Raw genomic sequence first — 21,903 nt, 5'->3', positions numbered from 1 at the left:
TTAGTTTGTTCCTTATAAAAAATAATAAGTTCTTCTAATATTTGATTTTCATCGAAATTTAAATAATTTTCTTTTAGTAAAGGAGATCCAAGTTTCTGTTCATCAAATTTTACATCTCTCACTTCTTGAATTTTATTTAGTTCAGCGATATAAATTTTATATGCTTTTCGCTTCATGCTATAGCCTATCATAATTCTTTTTTTAGCTTTTAGATCCATCTTTCTACGTTTTTCTCGTCTTATATGAACATATGCTTCACATCCAAATCTTTTAAGATAAGTAATGTTAGGCTTGCGTCCTTTATATAGTTTATATGGTGTAAACCTTTTATCATTTTTGTGACTCCTGTTATTCACATGTACAGCTACTATTTTGTATGTAGGACTGCAATAACATGTAGATGTGCACCTCGTATTTTTGTTGCAATCGGCCGCACCAAACGTATATAAATATATCCACTCTATTACCCGGCTCAGTGATCTCAGTTTCTTTACTCTTATATGTTTGTAAATTCTACCTTTTTTGCTTTAAAAATGATTGAGTTATGTTGTTTTTATCTTCCGGTTAAGGATTTTCATGCCTTTAGTAAATCTGTCTGCAATATTTTTAGAATTATCAGCAATTTTAAAGTTGTTTAATTGCCGCTAAGCCTGTTTTTAATGCCGGCCATTGATGTTTACATTTGAAACAGGAGACTAGTGGATTTGTTGCCAATCTAGAGAAACTTAGCTTCGCAACAACAAAGATAACGCATTCATTTATTATTGCCAATTAAATCATGCTTAATTCTTTCTGGAATTTTTTCGAGGAAATAAGCGTTTGAGATTTACTTCGTAATTTTTAATATAGATATTTTGAGTTTTTCCGTATATTTGCCTTCTCGCGAAGAACTGAATTAATTAAATAAGAAATACTCAATCGTCTGTGAAATACTGTTTCTTTTCTGTTTTGTTTGCTTAATTTCTTTTATACATAGTTCTAGCTTTATTATAGTATTTGAATAGAACATGTGGCAACGATTAGCTAATTCTTTAAATAATATACATTTTGTGCATTCTGAGTTATAATATGAATGAAATATAATACTGTTAAGTAAACCTAGCGCCAGAGTGTCGCTATGGTAAACAAAGTGAATTTTAAAGAATGCATTTATTCTATTGTGGTTTATGCGCTGTCGACGAAGTAGGTTTAATTCAATCTAATAAGTTTAAATAAAATGCAAGAAAAATGCGTATAATTTAATATTCCGTACAAGGAAGTCATGTGGTGTACACATCAGATTTTTTTATCCTTATAGTACTGAGTTTTTTAATCCATGTAGCCAAACGTCCTTATTATGTAGGTACTTTCACTGCTATAGAAAAATTACATAAATGTTTATTTTAAAATTTTTTCTGATAATTTACTTTGTAAAATAATGTAAAAAAATATATATTATATATTATGCAATTCCTACATGCATTTTGTTTTAAATTCGTAAATTTCGTCATTTATTAGAAACGCGCACGGAGAAAGGTAAGTTTTTTTTTTCCTACTTACCTCGGTAAGTTTCAAGTCCTAGACGCGCGGTGGTTTCACAGTGCGACCACCACCCACAGAACAATGGGCAAGAGTAGATTTTTTTTAATTCATATATTATTTGTCTCTAGGATCATAATATTCAATTTCTAGAATTTTTAGTTAAAAAAATTATAAAAATAATATCGCGCGCGCAAAGGGTTAAAGTAAGGAAATCAATTAATACAAAATTTTCGTGAAAGAATACGTTCTTCTGTGTTCAGAACAACAATTCGAGTCAGAAATTTAATTAATTAACTTTTCCTTTCATTCAGCTTGATTGACATTTATAGCGATTAAAATTTTATTTTATTAGTCCAAAGGGATAATTTGTCCTGAAAGACAATTAATTTCGTTTTAGCATTTTGTGTTGGTTCACTATAAATGTCGGTTCACTTTTCTAATTGTCGCCATAAAATATTATCGCCCTGTGTTAATTTAAAGAAATTAAATAATGAAGACTCTCTATTAACGTATGTATGTTTCTCGCACTGGAATAAAACAACGGTATCTAGAACCACCAAATTTTGAATAACGTAATCTTCTACCGAATACGGTCATCTAGAAGCCCAAATTTGGAATTTGTTTAATTATCGATTTCATATTTTGTGACACTTTAACGAATTTTTGATTGAAATCGTTGAGTTTCAACGATTTCAAAGCGAGCAATGGCATCACTGTACGGAAAAAAAAAAAAAAAAAAAAATTATCTCCAGCATGCGAGACTATCTATTGGAAATCCTAAAGGTAAGATCATTTTAAAATTATTTTGCGATATTGCTGTTGAATTTAATTTATGGTTTAGGTGCAAAGCACATGATATTTAATTAATAAAGATAACACGCAAAACGTCAAAGAAACACACGTTTGGACGTAATGTAAAATCTGAAAGTTTTCAGTCTTTTCCTTCTTTTATTAGTCCAAAGGGGCAATTTGGCCTTAAGGACTATTAATTTCGTTTTGGCATTTTGCGTTGAAAACTATAAACGACGAATCACTTTTCAAGTTGTTGCCACCAAATATTATCGCCCTGTATTATATTTAAAGAAATTAAATAATGAAAAATCTGCATGAATGTATGTATGTTTCTCGCATTGTGATACAACAATGGTATTTACAGCCATCAAAATTTGAATTACATAATCTTCCATAGAATATGAGCATGTGGAAGCCCTAATTTGAATTTGAAATTTATCTTATTATTGATTTCATATTTTGTAACACTTCAACGAATTTTTGATTAAAAAACTAAACGATTTCAAAGGAGCAATGGCAACACTGTACGGGGGGAATAAATGTTATCTTCAACGCGCGAGTCTCTGTACTGGAAATTCTAAAGATATGCGCATTTTAAATTTATTTGCGATATTGCTGTTGAACTGAATTTTATGGTTTGAGTGCGTAGAACACGATTATTTAATAAATAAAGGTAACGCAGAAAACTTTAAAAGAGCGCCCCTTTGGCCGTAATTTAAAATCTAAAACCCTTCAATTTTTTTTTTTTTTTTTTTTTTTTTTTTAAGTCCAAAAAGGCTTTGTCCATGAAGGACTATTGTTTTCGTTTGCGATTTTGCGTCGAATCACTCTGAATGTCCGTTTCACTTTTCAAACTGTTGCCACTGAATATTATCGTCCTGTATTATATTTGAAGAAATTAAATAATGAAGAATCTGCATTAATGTATATATGTTTCTCGCTTTGTGATAAAACAACGGTACCTAGAGCCATCAAATTTTGAATAACATAATCCTAATGCGAATATGGGCATCTGGAAGCCCAAATTTGAAATTTGGAATTTGTTTTATTATCGATTTCATATTTTGTAAACTGTAACGGATTTGTGATTAACAAACTCAAGGATTTCAAAGCGAATAATGGCAACGTTGTACAGAAAAAAACATTTTTATCTCCAGCCCGCGAGACTGCGTATCGGAAATTCTAAAAATATGCTCATTTTAAAATTATTTTGCGATATTGCTGTTGAACTGAATTTTATGGTTTGAGTACGTAGCCCTTAACTCCAAAGCTATGCCTGTAAGAAATGAGAAACTTGGTTATCATAGTTTTTTTGCCTTGATTAAAATATTGATTTTCCTGCAATTTGGAATGTAATTTTTTTTTCATTTATGTACCTCAGTTTTAATATCTGTGCGCAATTAACAGAATAAAATAATGCCACATTCCTACGAGTTGTTTCGAGACAAAAAGCTTCAATCTTTTTTCCTGCTTAAAGGTAGACAACAAGTGCAAAGAAAAAGGTGTTACAAATTTCCAGTTTGCAATACTGTTCGTCATAAGCAGGCGTTGTTAGCAATAAACTACGAGTATACATAAAATCTTTCACCTGTCTACGTTATCATTGTTATCCTGTCTTCGTTATCTTTCGTTGCTCAATGCAGCGATAAATTAATCTTTTAAAAAGTCACCTGGTATGCACTTCTTAGCTATGTTTTGTAACAAATGTTAGTTTATACCAAAATGTCATAAATAAAAGAATTTTCTAATGCCCTGTAGTAGACAGACTGCGAAATTTCTAACTGTAATTCTTGCGCACATTATACGACTTTCATAAAAGTGTGGCACCTTTGTGCAAGTCAATCACTTTTCAGAAAACACTGCTTATTATTACTACTATTACTCTTAGTTTGCTCTTAAGAAGTCCCCACTACAACCTTCATAATGGTGTCCACACCTTTATGAAGGCTGTTTTTTGCAAGTTAGAAATTAATCTTCATAACTAATGTTATGCAGGTCATGTTATGCCGGGATATGTTTATGTTACTTCGATTAGTAACCGATGAATAAAGGTGATTGCATCTTTATGGCGGGATTACTGTTACGAAGTGATCCGTAGGCTATGATTAAAAAAAGGAAAAAAAAAAAAAAGGCTGGACATTTCATCAGCTTTTCATCACATAACTGATAAGCGAGACGGAATAGTTTCGTTATCTTTTTGTTCAAAAACCAGTTTTGAACAAAAAGATAACGAAACACTCATCTGATAAAATAATTTAGTTTAGGAATTTGTTTGAGATAAGGTCTCTCAAATATCAGCTAAAGTTGCAATGTTTGGGTTTTTGATAAGAACATATCCTGTTCTTAAACACATCCTATAATTCTAGTGAAAAAATTGGTATACTATTTGCAATGAAACATGTATCAACGTGACTGAAAGCTGCTCCTTTGTAATCAGTGTTATGAAATTGTTAAAAAACATTACTTACATTACATCGTCAGACGACGAAACGAGTGAGTCAATTATTAAACTTCAAATTACGCAAATATTATTGTCAAGAATATATTCCAAGCTGGTATACTCATGAATCGGGATAGTTCCTTTGGTAGAACAGCTGTAAGCCGACAGAAAATTCTGGATCTGATTCTCGGCCGAAACTCAAAACTTTCGTGAAATAAATGTGAGGATGTAGATATATAATTACCTCTAATGATAACAAAAATGTCGGATATTTGGATGGTTCGAATTTCAGATTTTAACAATTGATTTCTTCCTGTTTTTCTTAAAGGTTTCTCTTAAGTAGCTAAGTATATCCTGTTGTTTTCCCTCGGCAAAGAAACATCACGTCTTAATTGAAGAGAAGATTATTTCTAGTCCACATCGAATAATATCTCATTCTTTCATTTATTTGTCAGATTAAAATAGTTCACTGCTTATCGATGCAATAAAGTGAAAAAAATTAAAAATTAAACGCATTTCTTAATGATACTTTAATACTTTTCAATGGCAAAGAAAATTATTAATATGGTATTTGCTCTTCATTTACTATGGTTTCCATCAAATACCTTTGGCGTTATATGTAAATTCAGTATTATTGCAGCTGTTCTTCGAGTTTACTGTTTCAGCTACCTCTTCACCAATTTACTCAATTCTGATTTTTTTAATTAAAAAAATGAAGCATTGCATAAATTACAAAACGCATTCCATCATTTTGCGACAAACAAGAACAGCCATAAAATGGCAAAATACGGTTTCCCATAGATCAATTCCTGTTCCTACCTTTCCTTGATGGCAATCCTGACTAACAACACAAATATGCCCGTGCAATTTGAATCGACATTTCAGCATATTTCCCATCTGCTTTGATAAAAAGCTTGATCTTTGTTATTCCTTTATCCGTTTTCGAATCCCGTTATCCGATATTTGTTATTCAGTAAGCCTGTACCTACATATTCACTTATATCAGTTACGTAGGAAGTGAGAGCCATTGCTCTTCCAAAGCAGTTGCAAGCATGGCAAGGGTCTGAAGAGAAGGATTGAGAGCAGCTATACGTCTTCCTACAGTATTCCAAACATACTCGATAGGATTCAGGTCGAGTGATCGAGCTGGCCACTCCATGCGCTAAATTGTTTGCTGACGAAGATAATCATCCACGTTACGATCCCGTGAGGTCTAGCGTTGTCATTCTGTAGCAGGGAATTATCACCTGTTGCCCCGAAATAAGGGCCCACATTAAGGATGCCATCTCTATAGCCCAGAGCATTCATGGTTCCACGTGGAAAGACATGGAGACCTGATAGTCCTCCCAAAGAAATACCACCCCAAACACAGACACTGCCTCCTCCGTATACATTTTTTTCGCGAATATTTATAGATGATAACGGTTTCCATGTTCTCTCCAAATCAAATAACGCCTACTATTGCTTTTGAAGGCTAAACCTGGACTCATCCATAAAGAGAACAGCCTTCCACTGATCAGCTGTCCAGTGCATATGTTGACGTGCCCACCTCAAACGTTCCTATGACGTGACATGAGCGGAATGCAAATGGCTAGTCTCCTTTCATACAGACCTCCTTCGTGAAGCCATCTACGCACGGTTGACGTTGACAGCAACATGATAGTGGCTGCAGCAAGGCAGGATGTGCTTTAGTATTAGTATATTTAGTGTTAAAATTTTATTATAAACAATTTATTGCTAAAAATTTTTGTCTAAAATTAACGTACACGCGTCATATTGCGTTACTTTAATGCTTGCTTTTAATAGCTGTTTCCTTTATAAAACGTTACCTGCATATCCCAAGGCACTTAGTATTAGCACTTGTTGACACTTTCTTAATTTATCTATAAGTTAATAATTAAATTAGTAAAAAACTTTAAAAATAATTCACATATTCGTGTTTCTTTTTACTTCCTTGTACGAAGTAAAAAGGAAGTATTGTAATCGCGAAGAGTTTCAGGCAGCATATTTCAAGGAAATTATCCATTTTGACCGCTATCGAATGCAATTTAACGATGTTTTTGCGGGATATCTGTACGTAAGGACAGAATAAAATACTCTTTTCTTTCAAAAAAATTATAAAACTGCTTTAAAATTAATTCTGATTAGAATTTTTCGTGGCGTCTGTACGAACGTATGTACGTACGTGCGTACGTACGTATCTCGCATAACTCAAAAACGAGTAGCCTCAGAACGTTGAAATTTTGTATATAGGACTGCTATAACATGTAGATGTGCACCTCGTATTTTTGTTGCAATCGGCCGCACCAAACGTATATAAATATATCCACTCTATTACCCGGCTCAGTGATCTCAGTTTCTTTACTCTTATATGTTTGTAAATTCTACCTTTTTTGCTTTAAAAATGATTGAGTTATGTTGTTTTTATCTTCCGGTTAAGGATTTTCATGCCTTTAGTAAATCTGTCTGCAATATTTTTAGAATTATCAGCAATTTTAAAGTTGTTTAATTGCCGCTAAGCCTGTTTTTAATGCCGGCCATTGATGTTTACATTTGAAACAGGAGACTAGTGGATTTGTTGCCAATCTAGAGAAACTTAGCTTCGCAACAACAAAGATAACGCATTCATTTATTATTGCCAATTAAATCATGCTTAATTCTTTCTGGAATTTTTTCGAGGAAATAAGCGTTTGAGATTTACTTCGTAATTTTTAATATAGATATTTTGAGTTTTTCCGTATATTTGCCTTCTCGCGAAGAACTGAATTAATTAAATAAGAAATACTCAATCGTCTGTGAAAAACTGTTTCTTTTTTGTTTTATTTGCTTAATTTCTTTTATACATATTTCTAGCTTTATTATAGTATTTGAATAGAACATGTGGCAACGATTAGATAATTCTTTAAATGATATACATTTTGTGCATTCTGAGTTATAATATGAATGAAATATAATATAATACTGTTAAGTAAACCTAGTGCCAGAGTGTCGCTATGGTAAACAAAGTGGATTTTAAAGAATGCATTTATTCTATTGTGGTTTACGCGCTGTCGGCGAAGTAGGTTTAATTCAATCTAATAAGTTTAAATAAAATGCAAGAAAAAATGCGCATAATTTAATATTCCATACAAGGAAGTCATGTGGTGTACACAACAGATTTTTTAAATAAAAGTATCACCTATTATTCTACATTAGAAAATTGAATTTTTACTGTTCAATAAAAGACTTCAAAAAACGAGCTTAAGTTTTAAAAGCTGCAACATTTATTGCTCTATTTCTCCTTCGAACCTAAAATTTTTCTTTTTCTGGATACAAATAGGAACAGAAGACTTAATTAAAGTATTAAAAATGTATATTACCGTTTTTATAAAATTTAGAAAAATACACGCAAACGCTTCGATCTCTGTATCTTACTATAAATCTTCATTGCTATTTTTAAATTTCATTTTAATGCAGAAAACAATATGTACAAGTCGCAAAATAAGAAGTTTTGCAACCATCGTATTATGGGCGTCAGAAACCTATTTTTATTTATTTATTATTTATAAAACTGATGGTGTTGTTGTTGTTGACTAATGCTCACTTTGTCGGACCTATAGTCAGCCCAAGCCTACGAAATTCTTTGTCGCAAGGAGCGCAAGATATGCTTGTAGTTGGCAACAGCCTTGAGCACTTTACAGGTGACAGTGAGATTTAAATCAGTTCTCACCCCCCCCCAATTTTGATGGACAGCACCCCGGGGAAGGATGGGTCCGAGGGTCTCCCCCCCTCCTTTTTGCTACCACCAACCTCTCCAGAGGACTTTCGGCTCGCCGCATATTTAGAGTGCTTCCATGCCTCACGACACTATACATTTACAAACACCCGTGCCTTCTCCGGGATTCGAACCCGGGCCCTTTGGCACGGAAGTCAGGCTAAAGGCGGCACTAATGATATAAAATAATAGATTGCAAAGCTGTTAAAAAGTTCGGAAAAAAATTACTTTTAAATGATCAGTTTAACTCTTTATTCTGCACGTATTAATTTTATAATATCGAAGGATTTAAAAAAGACAATCGCTTTACCCCATTGGCAATAGCTTCTGTTTATGATGATCACTATTTTATCGGAATTGAAATACATCGAAACGCAGAAATTAACGGCAATTCTCATTTTTATAAATGAAAGAGAATTTATCTCATTTGTATTAGCTTTCTTTTCCCCGTATCAGATGCGTTTTGTCACTATTCCGGACACTGACTGAAATCGTTTGCAGTCATCAACGAACAAGAAACAAGTTCCAGAGTTAAAGTGGAAGCAGGATAAGTCATGTTTGAGAAAATACCAACTGCCTGACAGTTCTCTAGAGATAAGTGAGATAACGGGTGATAAAAGAGGTGGTCTATCATTAGACCACATGGGAGATTCTCAATAAAAGTTTCGCAGATTCGACAGAGAGCCGCCAGTAACGGATAAGTTTGAATTGCTGAAGTCACGGTTGACAAGACACCCTGCAGCGTCACGCTGCTTGGAGACAAGTACTTTCTTTGTTGCTGAAATCGGGGGGGGGGTAGTAGTCATAAACAAGGGCTCAAGACTAGTGACTCGAGCTGCCTGAGTGCTTTTGAAATTCCTCTAAACTTTACCAAGGATACAACTTCTAAGACTTACTCAAGTAAGAAACTGTTCTTAATCGACAAGAGTATTTTATTACGCTGTATTATTTGGGAGGAAAGGCAGATTTTAAAACCAGTTCTTCACTTTGAATTAGTTCTACCGAATTGATTTTCTTGATATTTATTCATTTGCATATTTTCACTACAAATCCAAACGACCTTCTTAATATTTTCGATTCAAAATCCCTCCCCAGTTTAATAATGAAGTAATTTTTTACTCATATCTTAGCTTAATTTCCGGAAGGACCAGCTCATCAACTCACTGTATTGCTGATTTAGTTATGTACTTTAATATTATGACATTTCCTATACATACTGTTCTGTTAATAAATTATGCATTGCATCAAAACATTATATTGGTATACTACTGTTGTAAAAGATAACTTCAACAATGAATTATCTGCATTTGGCAGACAATTATATTCTTGTATCTTGCAACATTTATATCATTATTATGATCATTATAAGGGCACGATCCTCCTAGATGGCACAAGCCGGCCGTATGATAAAAAAATGGGACTGGCCAGAAAAAAACAAAATAAAACAGAAAGAAATTGAACTTGCTTTCTCATAAGTTATTTAAAAGTTGGAATAATTTTCTACTTTAAAAAAAAAATAAATAAATAAAAAACAAAATCTGAAATGTTTCAGATTTTAAATTACGTCCAAAGGGGCGTTTTTTAACATTTTGTGTGTTACCTTTCTTTATTAAATATCATGTTCCTCGCACTTAAACCATAAGATCCAGTGCAACAGCAATATCGCAAAATAGTTTTAAAACGAGCATATCTTTAGAATTTCCGATACAGAGACTCACGCGCTGGAGATAAAAATGATTTTTCTGCACAACGTTGCCATTGCTCGCTTTGAAATCCTTGAGTTTGTTAATCAAAAATTCGTCAAAGTTTTAAAAAATAGGAAATCGATCATAAAACAAATTTCAAATTTCAAATTTGGTCTTCCACATGCTCATATTCGTTGGAGGATTACGTTATTCAAAATTCGATGACTCTATGTACCGTTGTTTTATCACAATACGAGAAATATACATACATTTATGCAGATTTTTCATTATTTAATTTCTTCAAATATAATGCAGGACTCTAACATTTTGTGGCAACAGTTTGAAAAGTGAACCGACATTTATGTGTGTGTGTGTGTGTGTGATTATGGCAAAGCCTCGAGGGCTATCTGCCTAAGAGGAGGGATGCCTTCGTGGAGGACTTTCTAAGGGAAACTGGCTCGTATACACGTTACACATGGGGAAAACCACGAAAACACCCATGCAGCCAGCCCGTTCGCGGGATTCGAACCTCGGACCGAACTACCAGTGTTCAGCGATTTTACCGCTCGGCCGCTGGTGGGCCCGACATTTATGAGTCCGACGCAAAATGCCAAAACGAAACTAATAGTCCTTCGGGATTCAAATCCCTTTGGACTAAAAAGTCTAAAATCTGAGTCTCAGTGCCGAATTCCAATTCTATCTTTGTTTGTATTTATAATTTACATTACTGTCTCTCCAAAATCATTCAAATTAGAATAGTTCCTTTTAAAAATCTTCCTTAAAATTCTTTCTATATTTCTCTCTTGCACTCCGGGTAAGCGTACATTCATCGACGAAGTGCTTGGCGTCCCCAAACTTATCACATATTAAGCATTTATCATTATTCTGTAGATGGAACCGATTAAAATAAGCCGGAAAACACCCATGGTTAGTCAGTACCTGATTTATATCAACATTATTTATAATATTCATTTTCTTGTTTAACTTTATATTTTTCATTAACTCTTTTTTTCTTATTTCTCAAAAATTCCATTCTGTATAAATCCAGTTTCCCATTTCAGCAATGGTCTTATTTCTTGAATCTTGGATATCAAAATTATAGGTCCCATTCCCAAGTGCCACCATTTTAAACTTAATGTGTCAGAATTTCAGCATCAGACTATGATAATGGGAGATAGTCATATTTAACTCGTGTCACTCTAGTTTTGTTTGCACCACATGCAGGGCCGGTTCCAGAGACGGTGAACGTACGAGCGGTAGAATTAAAGGCGGCAAATTTTTTAGAATTTAGAGGAGGTATCAGGCAGCAGAATTTAGAGGCTGCAAATTGTTTTAAATTTAGGAATATGCAAAGCAGCAGAATAGAAGATTCGCAAAAATTGTACCGAGCGCGGTAAAAATGCCTAGCGCCAAACTCTGACACCATGTTGTATTTTTCCACACTCTTACATCACTGACTGATTCACGTTGGTGTGATACGTAATATTATATTATCGAAAGTGAAAACTGCGTAGTAAGTTTCCCTTTTTATTGTATTTCATATTGCTGTTTTGAACAGATTTTTTTTTTTTTTTTTTTAAGTCTTTTATGCTCTGTATCTTGAGCTTGCAATGTTCTTACATTATTCCACGAATACCAGAATATTCTGCTAATGTTTGTATTCAATTACTCCACGAAGTGCAGAGGTTCATCTCATTCAGGGGTTCGGCTAAGGGGGTTCATACACCTTAAACCCCTTATGATCTTCGAATATGTGACAGTTGCAAGAATTGATATATTTTACCAATTTTAAAAGCAATTACTTCCAACGTTTTACAGCCTGACTATATCATATATAGCTGCTTTGGAAACTAGTAACCAGAAAGTTTGTGTTGCCACAAATATTTTTGTAATTTAATCCTCTTCGTGAAAAAATTTTCGTCCTGTTTCCACCTTGCGCGCATGATATTTTAAAAATGGCTAATGGTACATACTTGAAATTTAATGAAATTCTTTATATGGGCACTATTTTATAACTGAACCAAAAATCTGATGAATATTTTAATATTAAAAAAATTATGCACGAAAACATTAGATTTTTTTAATAAAGTATATTTTATAAACTCAATTCCAAATAAAATAAAAATTTAACATGAAATTCTTAGAATATTTGGTTCACAATAGTTTGCTAACGTTATAAAAGCTATATATTAAATATGGAATTAAATTATTCAACAGAATATTTTAAACGGTGCGCGTAAGGTGGAAACATGGCTAGAGTCGTAGCTAGGGTTTTCAGCGCCCAGGGACAACTGAAGATTTCACGCCCCCTACTGCTTGCCAAGGATGGAAAACATTTAATTCTAAAATGTTGTAACATCAGTTTGGCGCCCCTTGGATTCTGCGCCCGGGGATAGATGCCCCCTTTGCCCTCCTCTAGCTACGCCCCTGAACATGGGGAAAATTTTTGGTGCAAAGCGGATTCAATTACAAAAATATTTGTGGCAACAAAAACTTTCTGATTACCATTTCAGAAAGCAGCCATATTATGTAGTGAGCTGTAAAACGTTGGAAGTAATTGCTTTTAAAATAAATAAGTTATCCCAATTCTTGCAACAGTCACATATTCGTAGATCTTATGAGTTTTAAGGTATGAGTCCCTTAAACTTACAAAGTTACGAGAGCTCAACCCTGGCTGAATTTACGCACTGAAGGTAGTATACTAGTACAGAGTTAATCCTGTTTTAGGTTACTATTTTCCGATCACCGTGATTAACTTAGAATTCAAAGAAATGGAGAAGGTCAGTAGGATGTTTGTTTCGATTAACAGCAACAAGTAGGTGCGGTTTCCGGGAGATGCCAAGTGCCACAACCCATCCTTATAAGGGCACAGCTCCGGCTGCATTCCCCGAAATAACTGCTTTGAATAAGAAGGAAACACAGAAATTTTTACCGTAAAAATCTCTCGTAAAATTGTTTAAACATCAGAGCATGTTCACATCCTTTCCATTTTAAGCAGGACATCAAACTTTTCTGTAGCATTTGAAAAGAAGATTTCTGAACAAAAATCACAAAAGGAAAGATATGCGAACAGCACTGCAGGAAATGAATATTTGTTCTTATTTCCGTACTTATTAAAGCTAAAAATGTCAAAAATGTCAGTACATCAAAATAACGGATTTTCCTTCTTGATGGATCCATTACTCAGCGGTAGTTCTAACGTTGATTATTTCTACATTTGCATGCATCAGATCCGCATGTCCCAAAACAGGACTGGATTGGATTGTTCGCATTACGGTAAATATATATCTGCTTAAACGAATGAAGACCTTCGTGGAGGACTTTTTGTGGAAAACTGACTTGTATTCGTTTTACACATCGAGGAAAAACCACAAAAACTCTCGCGCAGCCAGCATATTAACCTGGATCGAAAATAGGGCCGGATAAGTTAAACAAGCTGTAGTTTAATTGTTCTTTATTATAAACCTCAGTGACTAGATTTTTTTTTTTACCTCTTCTTCCCATTTCAGAAAGAGATTACTGCTTTCGGTTTCAAGACGTTGGGCCAGTCGAAAACAAATAAAAGCTTTCATTTATTTGTGATTTTATAAATGCACATTGTTAAAACCTTGAAGATAATAATCAAAAAGTTGTTTTATCTAGATTTCTTAACAACATTTTCAAAAATTGCTATTTCATACAGCAAGTGTAATATAGTATTTTAATTAAGTCCTTTTCCGTTATAATTACCATTTTTTTTTATCATATAGAAGATTGAAATTGTGTCAGAAATCTAATTCTTCAGTAAATCAGTTTCGAGTGAAATGGAATTCTTTTATTAAGACAAAATTTGTTAAGAAATTATCGTCTATTTAAATACTGGGCTAGATAGAATAAGAATGATGTAGGAAAAAGTATCACATGAATCTTGAGATAGTTGTTTGACATTTGGAGTACTGAAAAATGTAACAATACTTCGACCAATATACTAAACCTTCTGCTGTATCGGTCATTGTTGAAGTGACTAATATTGATAAAAACATAAATATACACTTCATGTCACCTGCCTAAGAATTACATCTTTGTGAACGAATTAAATCATCTGGAACGGTGGGTTGGATATTGTAGTTAGGAAAGTTTCACCGTATTCAAAATCCCTATACTATAACAGAAGCTGATGTACTCATTGGGTAACACTATTTCATGAATATATTATTGGGTTGACAAGAAAAATTTCGGTTTGCCTAAATAGGATAGAGTCACGTTCGTTTTATTATTCTTCTGTCAATCTTATATATATATATATATATATATATAGTGCCAATGTTGAATACCAGATGGCATACGGATTGCTGATCGTATAATTCTTTTAATGTTTTCGTTTTGTGAGTTGGCAATTAGATGAGTTGAACTCAAGATGCAGTAAAAGAACGATGACGATAAAGACGTAAATAAATATGTATTAAAGAAGTTAATTCAGTTTATAATTACCATGTTTGTTAAAAATGTGAATACTTTAAATGTAATTAAACGTGCTGTGCTTTCAAGTAGTTTCTTAGATGTCTTTTCTAGAAGGTATTACCACATATATATGTAATATTTTACTTTTGGCGGAAGATGAAAACAATTCACGTTTAGTCATGGCCGAAAACACTGTTGCGTAGGGGATTGGGCATTGTGGCGTAGTGGATGAGCGGATGGAATTTTAGAAGAAGCACGACCAGCTTGATAGTTAAACATCATTTATTTTTGAATGATGAATTTCTTAACACATATCTTCATAACTAATCGAAAAGTAGGAATGCTAAACGCTCTCCATAATTTTAAATACGCTATTACTTTTTAAATAATGGCGACTAGCTGAGGCTGAGCGACACGGTTTAGCCCAGAATGTTCTCGAACACTAGCCAAAAGCTATGTAAACCCTGCTGGTACGCGGAGAGTTAGTTAGTATCGAGAGTGTGTGCCTCGTCTAGCGAGCTGATAGTCGGTCATTAAGCGAATGTCTCGAAGTCTAGCGTCGAGTTGGTCGTCGGGTGCATCGAGAGAGTCTTCTAGTGTATCGCGAGTTAGTGCATCGCCGAGTTTTGACTTAGACTGTGCTGAGTCGAGAGCTATACTCTTGTGTATCGTCGAGTGCGTCGCGAGTTGTAGCGTGGAGAGTCTCGAGAGTACGTGGAGTTCCGAGAACGACCAAGCAGAGTCGGGAGCTGTACTCCGGAAATCAGAGTCGGGTGCTTTGCAGGAAGCTGTCTCCACCGTGTAAGCCTGATAACCTGAAGGCTGTGTCGCTGATCGTGTCAGCGTGTTTATAGTAGTTTCATCGACGACTGTAAAACGTGTTTTGGAGTTGTCCTAACAATATTGTCTAAATAAAGTGTGTTTCGATACTTCATCATCAAGTGTCGTCGGTATTCACTCCAAATCTACAAACCCCGTACGAACGTGGAAGAAAATAACGCAACAACTGGTGTCAGAAAAGAGAAAGAAAAAAAACGCAACAATATGTATACACTTTTGATACTGCCGATTGTAATAAAAAGGGAGATGCATAACTAGATGTTTCAGCAGTACCATATACAAAATTTCAACGTTCTACGCTTAATCGTTGTTAAGTTATGCAAGGTACATACGTATGTACAGATGGCATGAAAAAAAAATCCATTTTGGAAAATAGCCCTTTATTCTGTCTGTACATACAGACGTTAACCCCTTCCCCCCCCAAAAAAAGTCAGAATGTGGATATTTCCGTTGAAATCGTCTGAAATTAAAAAAAATGCACAATTTTTTCCCCAAGCTAAATTTGTTAGTTTTCTAACATAAAAAGTTTGAAAGCTTCTTGGGATCTATACATTTTTGTTATTTTCAAAATTAGTAAAAATATAACGAAACAATCTTTTAGTACCTCCTTGTTATGCTGTCAAATATCACATACGTGATGCAGCTATCACGTAAGTTTTTTTGGCGATATTTAAAACCTGCAAAATACAGATTAGATGCATAAGTTTGCCAATTTTTATTACTAATGTGTGCGCTTAAGCAAGACAGTACCTCTGTTTTCCTTAAGTATACCCATTTTTGAAACAGCCTCCAACTGTACATGCTCTAACTGATGGAGAAATATAATTCTTAATCGTTTTAAACAAATTAATTAGCTGCACTCGTTTTCCATAAAGCAAATTGTAATGTTACTCTTCTTATAACTGGTTCAAAATGGCATTTATTTAAGTAATAAATTAAGTTATTTGGTCTCTGTTGCACACTTTATGCATTTTAGTCATAGGCTAATACTATGAAAGAATTTCGAAGTGATTTATGGATCTTTGTTAACACTGCCATCATTTTGAGACTTCTGTTAGATCAGGAATGGGCAAAGCTTTTCGGTCGCGGGCCAAGAACCGAGGAAAAAAAAAAAAAAAAAGGTTTGGCGGTCCATGATTAATTTTTAAAAACAATATACAAGCATTTAATTTATGTTAATGAGATTAATGATATTGCGATTTCATTTTTAAAAGTTCCTTATATTGAGGTTCGAAGTGAGATGTATCGATTCTAAGGAACGAGGCTAAAAATAATTCTGAAATAATTCTTTCTAAGGTTCATAGTTGAAAACACTTGTTCACATATATAAGACGAAGCAGACATAGCACTGATTTTCTGGGCAGTGAGATATTAAATTTGAGAAACTTACTTTCGATAATGATTTGTAAAACTCTAACTTTGGCATATTTAGAAACAACTGCTTGAGATGATTGTTAGATTGCAACTGAATTAATTCAAGCTGCAAATTGGACCTCCCTGTTTCACAATGTAAGTTGAAAGACATGGTAAAAATATCCAATTCTGTTTGAATGGCACTGAAATCTGCGTTTGAACTCAAAATGCAGTTTTTCCAAGCCATCTTCATAATTCTTAAGCTTCTCTTCATTTACAGAAGGCATTGAATGCGCGAATGCGGGAAATGCGCAAGTCGTTCTTAGCTAGATACCCAGCAAACAGGTTAAGTTTTAGTTTAAAAACTATCGTCAATAAATTGATTTTTCCCTTGCATTTTCACATTCAGGGAGCTCATATGACAGTGCTCCAGAACCAGGACACTCGACCTGGGATTCCTTACGAGGTTAGATATACGGGTCACGTAGGCGGCGGTCAGTGGTGGCGCAGGCCCCACAGTCCCTGCCCGGCTTTATACATAGCCTCAGCAGGACGAAGAAGAAAATCGCTAATGCAAGACTATAAAACGCTAAGACACCTTTGCCTCGGGGCACCACTCCCTCGGCATCGGACGAACAATTGGTGCCCTGCCTTACTGTGTCAGTCCCCGTCACTGGGACTCTGAGGGCTGAACCAAAGAATCTCTAAGAATCTCTATCCTTAGAGATTTTTTGGCTGAACCCCCATCGAGAAGGCCACAAAAATATCTACCATATAGCTCCACCACAGCCGGAGGAACAGACACGACAGTACTAGTACGGTCCCTGCCAAGCCTGAACCAACCTAAGTAGAATACTCGGGTTCTAGTCCTGTGAAGACCCCAGTGGTTGAGACTGCCTAGGTACAGATCCTAACCAGTACTTCCCAGAAGGTCTGTGAAAAATGTCTGAAAACAATTCTACATTTTGCACTACGCAAAACACAGTTTCTCATGGAAGAACGTCACACAGCTGCCAGACTCGCTCCAAAACACATCCTGCACTAAGCAACCTACTTTCGTGTAATACAGTACATAGATTCTTCTTCTTGAAGCTTGGCTTCCTTTTGGCGCCTTACGCTTCAACTCAATACATCAGATATTCAGATTGCATGGACTGTAGAAAATCTCGAAAGCCTGTGAGTAAGCCCACGAGATCGAATAGTATTTATAAGCTTCACAATTGTATCAAGCACGGGTTTCATATTCAATGCAGATTTACACAGAGCATCTTGATGTATAACACAATGTAGAAAAACAACATTATTCCCGGGATAGTTTTGATTAAAGAGCCCAAGAAATACAGATTTTTTTTCCTGACGTATTTGGTGCTCCGTCGGTCGTAATATTACATATATTTGTTAACGGCACTTTTTAAAGTTTAAAGCCCTTCCTGAAATTCACGAAAAATATCACATCCCGCTGTAGTCCCTTTAAAGAACGCATGCACGCCATTTCCTCGGTAATTTCAAAGTTCTCAACACCTCTTATAAATAAAACTAATTGAGCAGTATCATTTATATCAGTGCTTTCATCCATAGCTATGAAGGAAAATTTAAACTGGCCAGTCTTTGACTCTAATTGTGATGTCAAATTTTTATCGATGTCTTCGATTCTAGAAGTCATCGTTTTTCGAGATAAGCTTAGTATCAAAATTATTTTTCTTTGTCTGGACATAAAACATCACTCACTCTGAGCATGCATTGTTTAACAAACTCCCCATCACTGGGAGCTTTATTTATTTTTAGCAATATTGTATGCTACAATGTAACTTGCATGTGTTGCTGCTTCTTGGATACTGTTTACTTTCTTGAAAAAATTGTGTCAGCCTGATAATTTTTTACAAAGCCTTCCCCCATTTTATTTTCTTTCATATTCGGACATTGCTTCTTAATTGGAATTATTATGCTTAGATAGGATATGTTATATTTTTTGAAAAATGCTACAGCTTCATTGCAGATGAGACACACTGGTTTAACTTTTACAACTGTAAAAAAATATTTCCAGGTCCATTCATCATTAAAAGCACGGCACTCTGAATCAACTTTACGTTTTTTAGTAGCCATTTTGGGGTTGAAATATTTTACGAGTAACCCAAACAAGCACTAGCTACGTTATACTTTTAATAATTTCACCACTATTCACAATGATGCTATATGTCCGCAATTTTTCCATACGCAATCAATAATATTAGAACTCGTGCCAAAAGAAAAAGCCGCTGGCTGGAGCTTAAAAATGCGCAGTCTGCCGCACGTGAGGTCTAATTCACCTCTATTGGATTCCCATATGTCTGTCCCCGAGAAAGAGATAACGCTTGTTGGCGCCAATCTACAGCTATCTCTATCTCTATATATAATAAAACAAAGAGTCTGTCTGTGTGGGTGTGTTGTGTGTCTTTCGTTCGCGCTGCGCGTAAGCTAATAGACCCACGGCTACGAAATTTGGTACATAGGTGCATCTAGACAAGAGCCAGTGCACCTCGAAGCGATTTTTTCGAAACTCGAATTCGAATTTTTTTTTTTTATTTTATGTTTTGTGACGAAATCGCGCCATTTTGAGACGTAATGGGCTATAGGACAGCGAGATTTTACTCTACGCACTCCATTTTCACATCGTCATGAAATGTAGGCACTTAGCTACTTTACGAACTTAAAATAAATTTCGTGTTTCAATAAATCGATTAAATACGAATTTATTTAACAAAAGGAGCTTAACACCTTTTCAACGGGATTTTTTCTAAAAACGTTTATGTTTAAAAATGTACAGTTTATTTTTCTTTGATTTTTGGACACGTTAAACTTTCATCCTTGCGACTGCTTATACAAGAAGAATTTTGGAAAAATGATAATATTTTGCATTTAAAAAAAATTTTTGAAATGAAGCTTCCGAGTACACTTCTCACATCTTTACAAATGTGATTTTGGCAACAATTTTCCTTTCTTATTGTTGTTGATAGATTTTTGATGAAATCGCATCATTTTCAATAGTTTCGTTCTTTTAGAAACATGGGTTTGGCAACAATTTTTCATCGTATTTCTTATGTCACTGTTTTTAAGAGATTGGCATATTTCATTGCCATTTTTTTATATAAAGTAATACATTTTTATTGATATTTTTTACTTCCTTGTACGAAGTAAAAAGGAAGTATTGTAATCGCGAAAAGTTTCAGGCAGCATATTTCAACGAAAATATCCATTTTAACCGCTATCGAATGCAATTTAAAGATGTTTTTGCATGATATCTGTACGTAAGAACAGAATAAAAGACTCGTAACTAATAAAGAAGTTCCGCTTTTAACACTTTATCAATTAAAAGCTGTCTGTGCTTGCTTTTTCCGTCGCTTTATATTTTATAGAACAAAAATAGAGAAAGTAAAAAGATCATCAGTCCTTTGAAAAAAAAATTAAACAAAGTAGAAAAGGAGATGGATATATAATACATATTTCTTTTAATTTGCCTCGGACCGACAAATTAAAATTCTCTCCGAGAAAAATACCAAAACTTGAATAAACAAAAGACTGAAAGCATTTCCTCCTCCTGGATGACAGCCTCTGTTCTAGATGTTACGGATTTTTCTGGAATTTCCAGATTTTTTTTCCTTGCTAATTTTATGAGGAAATAAGGGAGTGTGGGAATGGCTTCTCTATTTTTATTTTATTTATTTTTGTTTCAGCATCAACTTCAGAACAATCAAAGCAAGAGCATATCAGCATTGCGTCATTTTTTTTTTTTTTTCAAACATTTCTCTGCAAAAAATTGATGTTAGCATTTGTTCATCTTGTGCTGCATTTTGCATCATACATTTACTAGATTTACTGAGAAATGAAGCAGAAGCAACCTATTATATCTAAGCATACAGTCAGTACTGCCAAAAAATCATTAATGTTCAAGCAACTAGACTGTACTAGACAGAAAATATAAAATTGAAATATATTGTCAATAATAGCAATGGAGTGTTAGAATAAGATCAGGGAATTAGTTTGACAGAGTTTATTTGCCTTCTTATTTAGCAGAATTTACATGGAAGTAAAGACAAGCTGCAGAAAATAATAATCTCATGCAAATTTGAACACATCTGCCAAACAATATTTGCTGAAATTAAAAAAACAACAGCTGCTTTATTGATTTGCTGACATCAATATATTTCATTGCCAAAAGATACCAATATTCTGTTGATGGTTTATTGCCAAGTACCGGTTAATAAATACATACCAAAGAGAAACTCGAGTGTATAAATTTTTAGCTGCTTCATCATCTCCTTGATCCTTATTTTAAAAAAAGATTTTTAAAATCTTCGAATCCAAAATACAATGAATCCATTCATATTACCAGGTGATTTTAATGTTTGACAGTAGTGGCCATCTTGGAATAGTGATGAGTGCTTAAGCAGTAAAATAACTGAACACTGGTAGTTCAATTCCTGGCAGATAGACTGGTTACATGGGAGTTTGTTGTTTTCCAAATGCATAATGTGAATATGAACCAGTTAACTTCAAAATGCCCTCTTGAAGGAATTTTAGTAATTTAATAACCAAAATAGATAAAAAAATCTAAATAATCAACCTTTTTAGTAATCTAAATAACCAAAATAGGTTATTTTTTAATCTAGTGATTATTTATGTTATCACAAATACTGATTACTTCAAAGGTTGTTGCCTTGAAAAAGGTATACTGTAAGTGCTAATAAAAAGGTATACTGTCAGTTCACTGAATTCGGTCTCTGAGAAATATTCCTTTGTTTTTTCTTTCAGACATCTTCCATAAAAACATTCCCTTACAAATAGCCATTTAACATTATTATCATTGAAACAATTTTTCAAATTTGGATAATCTTATTTTTTAATGATTTCTTCAAATGCCCAAGTAAATATTGTATGAAGTCCGAGATTCGGAATGGTCAGGACTTGAATTGTATAAAATTTTGGATTTAAGATCACCAATTTAATTTTAGTAAGATGCCATGTAGACATACAACATTGGGAATTTACTTTTTGGTTAGTTCAGATAGAAAAGTATGACCCCACAGGAATGGAACAAACTG

At 34.1% G+C, this 21,903-nt stretch overlaps 1 protein-coding gene across 1 annotated transcript in view; it reads left to right on the top strand.

Moving 5' to 3' along the window:
• Positions 1–9,197: 9,197 nt before the first annotated feature.
• Positions 9,198–21,903, top strand: part of LOC118186671 (uncharacterized) — a 72,554-nt gene continuing 59,848 nt past the window's right edge. The window contains exon 1 of the mRNA XM_035356794.2: positions 9,198–9,407. The gene's annotated coding sequence lies outside the window, so the exon portion shown is untranslated. The remainder of the gene's footprint in view (positions 9,408–21,903) is intronic.

This window comes from Stegodyphus dumicola, chromosome 5 (genome assembly GCF_044657685.1).
Source record: "Stegodyphus dumicola isolate Sdum_Otavi_A_Nest chromosome 5, ASM4465768v1".
Lineage (NCBI taxonomy): Eukaryota > Metazoa > Arthropoda > Arachnida > Araneae > Eresidae > Stegodyphus > Stegodyphus dumicola.
The sequence above is the reverse complement of the archived record's forward strand: the minus strand, read 5'-3'. Positions and strand labels throughout refer to the sequence as shown.